This window comes from Paramisgurnus dabryanus, chromosome 6 (genome assembly GCF_030506205.2).
Source record: "Paramisgurnus dabryanus chromosome 6, PD_genome_1.1, whole genome shotgun sequence".
NCBI classification, from domain to species: domain Eukaryota; kingdom Metazoa; phylum Chordata; class Actinopteri; order Cypriniformes; family Cobitidae; genus Paramisgurnus; species Paramisgurnus dabryanus.
In genome coordinates, this window is record NC_133342.1 from 45,247,689 (window position 1) to 45,261,078 (window position 13,390).

The 13,390-nt window shown below is 37.5% G+C and overlaps 2 long non-coding RNA genes across 3 annotated transcripts; one reads left to right on the forward strand and one right to left on the reverse strand.

Annotated features, from left to right (window-relative positions):
- Positions 1–769: 769 nt before the first annotated feature.
- LOC135765440 (uncharacterized) lies at positions 770–8,124 on the reverse strand. 2 transcript variants are annotated; one of them, XR_010540726.2, is made up of 5 exons: positions 7,993–8,124; positions 4,960–5,058; positions 4,668–4,793; positions 1,322–1,376; positions 770–1,078 (listed from the first exon to the last, which is right to left on the reverse strand). It is a non-coding gene; the product is annotated as an uncharacterized lncRNA (long non-coding RNA). The 2 variants fall into 2 exon arrangements; XR_010540732.2 differs by lacking the exon at positions 7,993–8,124 and adding an exon at positions 6,146–6,205.
- On the forward strand, positions 5,507–10,956 carry LOC141282341 (uncharacterized). Its single transcript, XR_012336942.1, has 3 exons — positions 5,507–5,694; positions 7,768–8,390; positions 10,413–10,956. It is a non-coding gene; the product is annotated as an uncharacterized lncRNA (long non-coding RNA).
- The last annotated feature ends 2,434 nt before the right edge of the window (positions 10,957–13,390 follow it).

The following is a 13,390-nucleotide window of genomic DNA, read 5'->3' on the forward strand; positions in this document are numbered from 1 at the left end:
TTAATTAGTCACGTAAGAAAAGTCAGGAGGCGATGTGATGAGATGTAAACATAAACATGCGCTAAATCGCGCTCCGGTGATGACGTCATCAAATACTCGTCATCACATTCACCCAAAAATGAAAATAATGTAATTAATGACACACCCTCATGTTGTTCCAAACTTGTAAGACCTCCGTTCATCTTCGGAACACAGTTTAAGATGTTTTAGATTTAGTCCGAGAGCTTTCTGACCGTCCAAAAAATGTATGTGCTTTATACTGTCTCATTTCCAGAAAGTTAATTAAAACATCATCAAAGTAGTCCATGTGACATCAGTGGGTCAGTTAGAATTAGTTGAAGCATCATAAATACATTTTGGTCCAAAAATAACGATTTATTCAGCATTGTCTTCTCTTCCGGGCCTGTTGCGAATGCGCGTGCACAGTGGCGCTGCTGACGTATGACGCTGCTGACGTGTTATCCTCAGACATGTTTGCGAAGATTGTTTTGTTTACAGCGTCTCCCTCAGACTGTAAAGAAAAAAAAAGCTTGGGTGCACCAGATAACAAGCCAGCAGCATCGTACGGAAGCAGTGTCGTGCACACGGTTCACAACAGACCCGGAAGAGAAGACAATGCCGAATAAAGTCGTAATTTTTGGACCTAAATGTATTTTTGCTGCTTCAACAAATTCTAACTGACCCACTGATGTCACAAGAACTACTTTGATGATGTTTTTATTACCTTTCTGGACATGAACAGTATACCGTACATACATTTTTAATGGAGGGGCAGCAAGCTCTCGGACTACATCTAAAATATCTAAATGGTTACTAAAATTGAGGTCAGATTTTTGAAAACGTGGTCATCCAAAGTTCTCGGTACAGAAAATCTGTTTTGTATGGATCAGAGTTAGACATGGTCATGTAATATATAACAATGTAATAGCAAGTGTTATGTTGTTTTTGAAAATGCTCTGAAAATGAAAAAAGCTTTGTTTATCCACTATGCTATCAAATGCTCTTTTACCTTGCATGTTAGGCGGATCAACATTCCATCCATCTGCATTAGGATCTACCTTAGAGACACTCACTGGAGCTGTAAATGGGAAGCAGGTAAGTTGCACAACAGGTTTCTTGTAGCATTCTTAGACTAGCAATTTTTATGTGATAACTTTAACATGATATAAATTATTAAACTACGTCTGTGGTCTATATTGTCTATATTGTCTGAGAGAAAATCTTACTCAAGAATCTGCATATTGCTGTAGATATGCAGAGTAGGCTACTTATCTCGAAACAGTCGTAAAATATTAATGTTTTTGTTTTGTAGGTCACTTACTTTGCATTCGTCCTTGGTGGTCACCCCAGGGTCTCTAGAGTGAAAATTACTCAATCTATGGATTAAACAGAAAATTTAGTTGTATGAAGTGGTATGTTGTCTTTAAATGCCATTAAAAATGTTTTTCTGTTTTCTGTCTCATATTAAGAAATACTCTTTAACCTGCCCATTGGAGCTGGGAATGGTTAGCTGCATTTTTTACATTTACAAATAAACAAACCGAGTAAGATAAGTCCATACATACCATTCTCATCTCCGTGTGTGCTGTAACTCTGTCTGACGCAGCCCCTGCTAGCTAAGCTTCAGGGATGTGATTTTTCCGGATTAATCCGGAATTCCGGATTTTCCGACCTGAAAATGTGACCTACGTGAATCATGCAGATATGTAAAAAAAAATAAAAATAAGGGGGGAGGGGGGTATTTCACAGCCGTCGCCATGGTAACCCGGGACGGAACCACAATCGCCGTCCCCGCGCAACAGGGCCACACCGGTGGCAGATGACAAACAGATGCATTTTCCTTCCTTTCCAAGTATCAACAAGGATGTGTTTCTGACCGTTCGCAAATGGCGGATGGCGAAGTATGATTGTATTCACCAATCAGACCCGATCGTTTCTCTCCTCTCTTCTCCTCATTTGCGATGTTTGGCTGTCACTCGCGTGACGCGAAACAAAGCGGCAAACATACACGTCGGTTTACTTGGTAGCAATTTTCACAGAAATGAGAGGAAAAACGAGCGCCATTGCAGAAAATCCCGGTGGCGACTGAGAGAGGGACGATGCAACAATATTGGTTCCGAAAAAAGGCAAGGAAATAAGTTACCTCATCGAGCCTGGTTTAACCTAACTGAGCATTACATTCGTGCATGAAACCTGATCGACGAACACGGAGGGGCGGGAATCGCGGGACGGAGTGGAGTCTAGAGTGATGTTTCTTCAGGCTCCGGCGTGAATATAAATGACAGACACTTCAACCGCGTTTTCATCACTGCGTTTTCTCTTCTAAAGTTCGGTAAAAACACATAAATGGCTTAAAATCTTGTTTAACAATCTGTTTTATAATGAGAATCTCTCTTTCAGCGAGCCTCTGTGTGTGTTTGCGCCGTGTGACAGCCGATTTTAATCTGACAGAGTTCGTCACTGTACATTAAAAATCCCACACGAACATTACAGCGTAAATGCAAGGATTAAGATTGATTTTATATATAACAGATAATCTGGATACATTTACCCTAATACGTTTTTAAAAACATGGTAATGTTTTAATGTTTTGCTTTAGTGTTTTAATGTCAGACAATCATTGAAATGAGGGGAAAATGAAGAGAAAGGCAGCAGATATAGCATCCTTCTTCAGAAAGAGTAGCAAGAAGCAGCCAAACAAATCTTAGTAAAACACATTAAAGTAGCCTTCAAAATTCACATGATTTTCTGGTCTCTAGTTTTTTCAGCAATGGGAGATATAAATTCTGGTTTCAAAGTAAATTTCAAAAGTTTTATTTGATTAAATAGTTAAAAAAACATGGAGGTTGAATTATGACTATAAATTGTATGTTAATCTCAATTCATTTTAATAAAAATTAAATTATTGTAGCAATTGTATGTTATACATTATTCTGATTAACACACTATAATATTTAAAAGTATTTTAAGGTTGGATGATAGAGATTTTATATGCCACCCCAGAGTAACTGCTGGCCCCTGCCTGGCCACCCCTATGAAAAATCCCTTGCTCTGCCACTGATTAGCAAAACACAAAAAATACATTATATTATAAATCTTTACCCGGACAAGTGACTTTTGTGCATGGACAAGTGAAACACAAATTTACTTGTCCGAAGGACAAGTTCCTCAAAAAGTTAATGTCAAGCGCTGATAAACATATTACAACAATTTACGATTAACTAAGAATAATAGTAAACTTCATTATTGTTAATATTGTGACTCTTGATGAGTCTTGATGATGTATGCAGCTTAGAAATGCGACCTCCGGAAGGCTGCAGATTTAGGATTGAGCTCTGTATCATCGTTTGTTTCAAAGGTTTCGTGTGTTTAAAGTTTTAAGGTTGACCAGTTTGATTAAAATAAATAGCACATGCACTTTTTTGTACAATTACTTCTATTTATTAGTGTCAACCTTCTATTGTTCATGTTTAACAGCTAACAAAGTTACTCATCTACAGGGGTCTAAAATTAGAAAAAGAGACCTTTAAGACACTTTATTATAACTAATGGTCCTGTGTAGCACATTTTACAGATATTTGTATTAAAAAAATACTCTGGTAAAAGTAGAAGTACTGATTTAACTTCTTTACTCAAGTTAAAGTATCAAAGTACAGGCTTGGAAATTTACTTAAAGTATAAAATTAAAAGTAGCCATGCCTTTAGTTCTTTATAAGCCATTGCCTACATTTTATTTGGATGTCTGCAAAATAGGCCTTCTTTTGACATGAACATTTGCATGTTGCACATTTAGCTGTTAAAGTTGGGTAAAAATGCAAAACAAAAATAAGTTAAAACATATTTTTTATCATGGTTGTTGATATAGAGAGAGGTGGTGATGGAGCAGTGGACAAGACACTTGCTTTTGATTCCCACTGTTACACATCCACCAAATAAGTTGTTATGTGTCATACTGTACAAAAAAGTTGCATGTTGCACATCTAGCTGTAAAATAAATTAAAATGTGTTTTTTTGTTCAAATAAGTTGTTATGGGTCCTACTTTACTATCCGTATAGATCCGCCACCAGTTTGATTGGCGTGTGTGTGTGGGGGGGGTCTCAATATATTTTCCTGCTTTTTTGTCCTTAGCCAATCACATGCCTGAAGCTTAGAACAAAAGACTGGTAGTGAATTTATACAAATCACAACACATAAATTGGAAAATGTCCACGTTTCTTTGTCACTTATTGGAAGCAGTATGCTAGCTGGAGCCATTGACTTCCAGTCTTTGTGCTAAGCTAAACTAGCTGGGGCTGCATCAGACAGAGTTACAGCACACACAGGGATGAGAAAGGTATGTATGGACTTATCTAACTCTGGGGGATACGGTGAATAAGCTAAATTCCCAAAATGTGGTCGTGTTCCTTTAAGGATTTAGGGGTATTTTGAAGTTAAATGAAGCCGTTTTACTTTTTAAACTGTCTCTTTTATAAGGACTTACTGAATTTCTTTTTGCAGCAATTTGGGAAATTCTTCCAGTTGTCGGCAACTTTGTGAAAAAGGCTGGAAACTTAAATGCAGGTACTGTTTCATTCTTTTGTTTTTTTACAGCTATGAAAAATAATGTGTTATTAATTGTACTGTCTATTAATTAATTATTTTATACAGTTTAACTGATTCTGCTTACCTGACTCATGCAGAATTCTGGCCTGGTGTTTGGTCTGTGCTGTCTTTGGCTCTTGCATCTCCATCATCCTGACCCTCTTTAGCAGCCTGTCCATGTATTTATTTGGAGGCCACCATGAGCACCCATCTGCATAATATGACTTTGTTACTCAGATATCCATGCTCCTACAAATTCTACATTTTTTGTAAAGCTGCAACAAGTTGAAACCCTATAATTATTAACGTTTGATTTTGAAATATGTAATTCAAATACATGAATAAGTAACAAAAGCAGAAATATATTAAGACATTACCTTTTTGTTGCTTGTTTACTGATCTATCAATCCTTTTGCATTTTCATAATTGATCATCATAACTTGGTATACAGTGGATGTGTGGCTGCAGATAACTTTCTGAAGTCAATTTAAAAAGACAAAAGTTAATAAATGCTGAATTGGTCAAATATACATTGTTGTATTTTCACCATTTTGATGTTTAGGCATTTCATAACTTGAGGGTTAATTCATGTATACTGATGTTTCAAATCAAAGATTAATTTATTAATGACAGCTAATAATTTTATAAATATTTTTATTACAATATTTATTTATATAATATCAATTTAATACATTTAATTCGTTACACCTACATTACTGAGCGCAAGGGAGTGCAGCCAACAAATACATTCAGGTGTGTTCGACTTAACACCGAGATGCGCAGACAGCACGTGGTATGACATCAAAGTACCGCGAGAGTTTGGGAAAGCCCCGGAAAAGGTTTGAACTTGCGGAACTTGATGTCACGATCGGTTTGCGTGTAGATCAGCATGAAGTCGAACACATCTGAAAGATGTGTGGGCTGCCTGCACTCAACGTTGCGATAATTCCGTAGAGTCTAACCTCAATCGGTTTTTGCAGCTTCTGGGTGTCGTGTCGAACGATCGCAGAACGATTTTTTGTTCTTTTCCAACTCGATTTTTAACTCCCTAAACTAGTAGGATGTTCCAACGGGTGAAGCAACAGTGCTGACGGCAGAGTTTCAGTGTCAATGTAAGTAAACCATTTTAACAGAAAATATGTTGTTATGCAGGCATGTAAGTTAGTCGATCTACAGAATGATTGTCGTATATTAATGTTCTATACGCGATTAAAAGCTAATTAACGTTTATCAATGCACTGCTATTCAGGTTGCTGCAAAGTCCCGAAGCCACGTTGTAACGTTAACTTCACATGTTACGCACTGGTGGGGATAAACCAGCCATTTTAATAGTTATTAAATGTCTCAAACCTTTCCCGCCCTTTAACGTTACGTTAAAATGGCCCTTATACGGATAACGTTACTGTCAGTCAGACCTTTTCCTAAAAACCACTCAAAACCGTTAACGTTGTTCTATTGGAGTGGTTTGATAATTGTATTTATTAATTGTTTCAGTTATATTAGTTATATCTGTTCTTTAATTCGTATTTCTAACAATTAAAACCCAGGAATGACAATACTTACCAACATTTTGACGATCAAACTGACAGAAAAACTAACTTAAAGCTGACTATTAAACCAAAAACATACTATTACAAAGTGAAGAAGAACGTAATGTGTACAAAATGTATTATTTACAGGTTATTAATAATGTTATTTGCGACAAAAAAGTTGAGGGTACTCGAGCAAATAACGGTCTTCTGGTAAATATTGTGGTCACGTGATGCCCTCGCGACATATAAGTCGTTTCCGGTAGACCTGTTCGAGTCGCGACTCACTCGGATCTTTAACCCGGATCTTTAAATTAACTCATGAGTCGCGAGTCTCTAGTGTCATTAACCCGGATCAGTTGAGTCCTACTACAATTCAATGTAAAACCATAAACAGCGCCACCACACACACAAACCTCTTTCAACATTATTGATGAGACTTCGCTCGCACTACAGATCCACTCGTAACCGGCTGATCTGCGCGAGAACTGACCCGAGATTCTCACTCAGAGCCGGAAACATTGCAAACTCAAGAGACCTGCGGATCCGTGCGAGCCGCGAATTGACCCGAGATTCTCACTCAGAGCCGGAAACATTGCAAACTCAAGAGACCTGTGGATCCGCGCGAGACGCGAAATGACCCGAGATTCTCACTCAGAGCCGGAAACAATGCGGACTCGAGAGACATGCGAATCTGCTCTGATTCGAGAGTCTCTCAACTCGTAACCGGCTGATCCGTAACCGACTGATCCGTAACCAGCTGATCCGCCGGCTGATCCGTAACCGGCTGATCTGCGCGAACTGTCTCTCCGACTCTGGGGGCTACATAAGCAGGACAGTTCTTTTTTATATTTTCTCTATATTATTATGCTATTGTTATTAGGCTTCTTTTTTAAATGGTCGACCATACACACCAAACCTAAAACCTATAAGCATGTTATTTCAGAAGTGAAAGGCTTTTGTTATGGATTTGCTTTTGAGGAGACTTCAGTCGCTCTATAGATCCACTAACCGGCTCCGGCTGATCCACGCGAATCAGCCGGTTAGTGGGATCTGTAGAGCGAGTCTCATGTCCATGGTCTGCGAGTCTGCAATGTTTCCGGCTCTGAGAATCTCGAGTCGCGTGGATCAGCCGGTTACAAGTGGGTCTGTACTGAGTTTCCTTGGCAATTTAGCAATACTGACTCAAATGACTCAAGTGAATCACACAACCCGGATCACTTTAGTGAGTGACTCACAATAACCCGGATCCTTAAAAGGAATCGAGTTTGCCAGGCCTAGTTTCCGGTCATTTCTCAAACGCACAGCTGCGTCCTTTTAAAATTATTTTTAATATATTTTTTTAAATAATAAGAAATACAAGGGGGTACATTACACATATATAAAATAAAAATAAATAAGGCTCCGTCCTTTTCTTTTTTTTTTTTTTAAATAAGGCTCCATCCTAGAAGGCTGCATGTCTCGGCTGCCAGGTCATCAAGCATCGTCGAAGGACATCTCAATCTGCTTGTTTTCTATTTTGTTGTTTTAATTTAATTACAAAATGTTTAACTGTCCATGTTGTAAAGACAGTTGATACATGACTTTTATTCACTGTACTACATTATTGAATTTTTTTGGTGATGCATTGCTAATTTTCAACTTCTCTCTTTAAAGTTTTCATTCCATGATCACTGGGGTGGAAACCATTATGACGTTGCCTTGGACATCAAACTAAACCATCTCATTCTGGCTTTTTTCTAACATCGAAATCTCAAAAGGACAGGACTAAGATGGATGCAGCCTCCACATGCAACCTTGCATTTGAGGAACACCCATAGAACGGTCAACTTACCCCATACTCTAACCTGAATGCAGCGATCAAAAAACTTTATCTTTTACCTTAATTGTTAGATGGGTGTTGATACCAAACTTTTTTGTCTCGTCTACCCAGGAGAAAGTCATGGGTTCTGCTGCTGAGGTTGTCATAAAGCATGCTTTTTCCATTTGTTGCATTGGGCAATATTATCAAAAGATTCTGAAAGAAATAAGATAATTTTCAAAGCATTAACATGAATATGAAAGCATTAAGTCATTAATGACCATCTTTTATTATTGTTTATTTACAGTGTCTTTTATTCTGCTTACCTGACTCATGCAGAATTCTAGCTTGATGTTTGGTCCACCTGTTAGCTGGCTCTGGTGCTTGGTAGTCTTCTCAAACCTCTGAATCAAGGCCACCATGAGAGGCCTTCTGAAGACCATCATTACGCTTCAGATCTAGTTGTCTTTACTATGAGGTAAATCTTTTTTTAACTGCAGCATTGAGCGTTATGTGCGCTGTTTATGCGCACTGAACGCCTTGCATTTTTACCCTCTACTGCAACATGCCTTTTTGAAGGAGCGCTAAGAGCGGAAAAGCACCTGACGTCATTTGTGTCTTTCCATTGTCCAATTGAATATGGGGAGAGGCGGGCCTTCCGTTGTAGGGACCGATGTTTACAGTTATTTGAAACAACCGTACTTCAGTCACTTACTGTCTCCTGTGTTTTTATGCACCTCTCACCTTCGATCAAAGTCAGTGCAAGCATTCTCTTTTTAAAGTTTCTGCTTATATGACAGTTAACAGCAAAAGAGCGCTCACGCGTCAATATTTGATTGACAGGACAGCTGCCTCGGTGGTTACCTAGCAATATAAAAAGCTGCGCTGCACTGCTTTTTATAAAGTGACCAAATCAAGGTGCACCTTGTGTTTCTACGTCTTTAGAACGCATTTGGTGTGATTTGGTCTGACTTAATCAGCCTTAATGACAACTGCATCAGTCTTCAATGATGGTTTAACTTTTACACAGATAATGTAAAGCTCATGTAAAGCTGCTTTGCAACAATTAACAATTGTGAAAAGCGCTATATAAATAAAATTGAATTGAATTGAATAAACACTCACTTTGTTTATCCAGACCTCAAGGTTAGAGTTCGAACAGATTCAGATAGTTGGTTTTGCTCATTTTCTAAGTTTTTTGTTGATATTTTAGTCCTAATTGATTATGACAGATTTGTTACAGCATTATCTGTCAAAATGACAGGCAATAAGAAAGTTTAATTCAACCTCTGGTTGTAAAGCAGATTTTGAACCAGTCTTCTTCAATTGTGTCATTAGCCTACCACAATCCCTGTGCACCAGCTATGGAAAGTGCAGACCAAACTTCTACCTCCACCTGTGAGTCTCTTCCCACATGTAGTAAAGTAATGAATGCGGTCTTACAAATGAAAGGTTTTTTTAGGGTACATTATATTAATTACCAAATGATTTCTCGGATGAATTGGATAAAAAGACAATATGTTATTTTTCATTTATGAAAACTGGTTGTTGCTGCATGAACTCAAGCACATTTATTTCAAACACATCAACGCAACGTCATTGCTATAAACCAATGCAGCTATTTTGGATAAAAGATGAGTGAACACTTGGGGAGTGAACACTGAACATTTAATAACAAAGAACAAGAAAACAAAAGCCCACGTGGGGGCAAAACTACATACAACATGAAATACACTGACATAACATGATTAACAAGACAAGATGAAAACTAAACTGAATGAACAATGAGCACAGCTTGACATGACAGGAATGAACACATTGAACCAGCGCAAGACAAGAGACAATAGGAGATTAAATAGGGAAACTAAACGAGGGCAACACAGGTGCAAGGGATGAACTAATAATGAATAATTTACAGGGAGAACAAGGGGGCGGGGACTAGAGACGAGACACCAGAGGCACATGCCACAATAAACAAGGGATGGCCTCCACATGAAACAAGAGACTGTCAGAACTCTGCCATCACAATAAAATATAAATATAAAACCAAACTCTCGTGGCAGAGTCCTGACATCGCCTGGCTGGCAGTGAACTTTAAGCTTTAACATTTACAGGTATTATTTATGCGATTACAGCAACATTACGCACTAACTACGGTTTGAAATATGGGATCAGGAAAAACGTGACCTTTAATGTTTAAGTATTGAGGAAGGAATGAATTCTTACTGTGGTGGAGATATTGAAAACTCTTACAAAGAGAGTCATTTTGGGTGTTTGATTTAAAGACCATGTCCCCTTTTAGCCTGACTACGTCAGACTTCGTGCTTCCGCTCAAGCAAAGTAGCAGAGAATGGTATTACTAGGCTGGTCCCCTTTGGGTTTAAATGAAGATTTTGATCTTTCATGTTTTTAATATTTTGGTTTTTATTTGGGTGCATTTTTTATAAATGAAATACTTTGTCTGATGTGATGATGTTCCCATTGTGTTCTGTTGTTACAGATGGGACTGAACTGGAGTCTGTGAACTAAGGCTGTTTTGAGACAACTTGGATGTTGGATATTATTGACCTCAAACCCATAAGAAGTCTGGAACAGCAAACAAAGTTGAGTATCCGACCTCTCAACTTGGGACAGATCGATCAACACCGACCTCAACGAGATGCATCATTTGACATTGCAGACAAGTTGGTGGCTAGCCTTTCACAGCCTTACATGAACCGCAAACAAACTTTAAACTATTTTTACAGCACATAATATTTATGAACATGAATGTTAAATTATCCAGTAACCGTTTTCTGCCACAATTGGCAAAAGAGCACAAACTTCTCCTGGCGTCTCATTATGTGGTAAACACGCAAATGTGATATGTGATTGACTGGAATGCATTGAGGTCGGAGGTAGGATATTTAATGACATAACATCAGAAATCCGAGTTGTCTGTAACACTGCACAATATTTCACATAATTGTCACCACCTGATTATCCTCCCATGTTTTTAACAAAACCATTGATTGGTCACACGGATGAAGGCAGCGTGCAGAGACATTTGTCCTTTGTATCTCTCAAAAAAAAGAAAAAAGAAAGAAATCTATATTTAATGTTAAAAAACACTTACAGTAGACTGTGTTAGATAACTGTGCTCTTGGAAGTCAGCAGAGAATCTTGATGTATTGGACACAGGTATGTAGTATCTGTTATATATTGACGGTTGACAGGTTTGTTTGCATGTAATTGCATTATTATTAATTTGGGGTTGATAGTCCAATGTTGATTTGAGAGATTTTTTTTCTTGTTAGATCCTTTCTCTTTTTAATGCAGAACTTAAGGATGAAGCACCCTGATCTACTAAGATGCACAGATTCAACTCTGGCCCAGCATCATCCCCACACCTCTTCTGCCATCAGTTTAATTTAATGTCTGTCAATTGCAAATGCTATTTATTTCAGTTATATTACAACTTAATGTTAACTTTAATTGAGACTAGTATTGTGTAAAGCTGGGGTTTCCAAACTTTTCATTTCAAAACCTATTAGACAAGTGTAATCTATTCTAGACCAACTAAAATATTTTTTATGGGGTAAAACACATTTGTTCTCTTTCAGTGGAGTCATTTTATTTTCATAATATTCCATAATGTAAAGCAGTGGTTCTTAACGTTATTCCTCGAGGCCCATTGCTCTGCACATTTTGTATGTCTTTTTTATCTGACAGAGACGGTTCAGTTCATTGAGATCTCTTCTAATGAGCTGATGATTTGAATCAGGTGTGTTAAATAAGGGAGACATACAAAATGTGCAGGGCTGTGGGCCTCGAGGAATAACGTTAAGAACCACTGATGTAAAGTAAATATAAGTTTATTTGCAATACCAAATATTTTATGGTATATTCTTTCAAAACCATTGTCATTGTAAATTATTAATTTGGCCAAACTGTTGTTGCATCATTAAAGGAACAGTATGTAGGATTGTGGCCAAAACTGGTATTGCAATCACAAAACGTGTGGCTAAAACTGGTACTGCAATCACACAGCTGGTGGCCAATATACCAAACGACAACATAAACATCAGTTGAGGGCTGCAACTCCACTTTTTAAATGACAATATCTTGGCCGGACCGCTGTTGTGAGTGATATGAGTATTTGAAATGAAAATGATTTCTTAATGTCTAGTGACATTTCAGGGCCATTTAATGATTAATTGATATAAATTTCTTACATACTGTTCCTTTAAGGTGTGCAACACACCTTAACCTACTGTGTGACAGACAAGTGGGTCCTCCTGACCCACAGTTTAAAATTCCCCGGTGTACTGAATGTTGTATTGTAATTAAAGTCGCATCTAAGTCTTGTGTAACAGTCTCCATTATTTAAATTGTGATTATATTCACAGTGTCACATGGTACTTTCAGCACTTACTACATCACAGTGTTTTTAATGCTTTAATTTTTAGGTTTATTATAAATTCATTCATTTTTAAAGAATTCCTTCTTTATGTAGAACATGCAATGTCTAAAATGTATCATGATATGCTCTGGGTCTTGTGCAGTGATTAAATGAACAGGTGGTAAATGTCATAGCTTTGCAGTATATTGGGTAGGCTCTGGATGTAATGAACATTCAACACATTTCAGAAATTTAATTTGGTAAACAAACTTGTCAGAACAATTCATGCTGTGATGCTGGATAATACCTGGTCAAATTAATACATGTATAATGTGTTTCGACATTGTATAAGGTTTCTTCATCTATACAGACATCTGTTAGTGAACGGTGCAGAGACTGCTGTCCATTATTGGTTACAGTATATTTGTTAAAATGTTGCCAGTAAGATTATTTCCTTGTACAAGGTACTTTCTTTGAGTACCTTTATGTGTTTTATTTTGCACTTAAAGCATAAACGCAATTTAAATGCAGGAGTCCCCTCGTCCTTACTGCCAAATATGCAGTGAAACTGGACTAAACGCATACAGTATACATACGGGTATGATTTCATGTTTCTATATTAGACGTGATACGAGGTAGGGTATATAAAAATAATATTTTATGAATGCTAAATAAATGCCAAACTCTAAAAAAACTGGCAAATTATATGCAGCTGAGGTTTTTTTTAAGTCTTTTGTTTGTGTTCAATACAATTAAACAAGAAATAAGTGTAAACAATGAGTTGAGCATTGAGGTCAGCTGATTCGTCTGCGTTTGCTCGGATTCAAGATCTCCAGAAGATGCATGCAGCTCGTAAAAATTTCGAATGTTTCAAGACATTGCCAAGACGTCTTGCAGAGATATTGCAGACGTCTTACTTTTCAATGTTCGCAGCCGATCTACAGAAGATGAAGCGATATTTAGCAGACGTCTCCGCGACATACGTGTGCTATCTGGGATTTTAATAATTCAAATATTTAAAAAAAATATTATTACTATGATAAATTAATCAGAAATCAGAATCAGAAAGAGCTTTATTGCCAAGAATGCTTGCACAT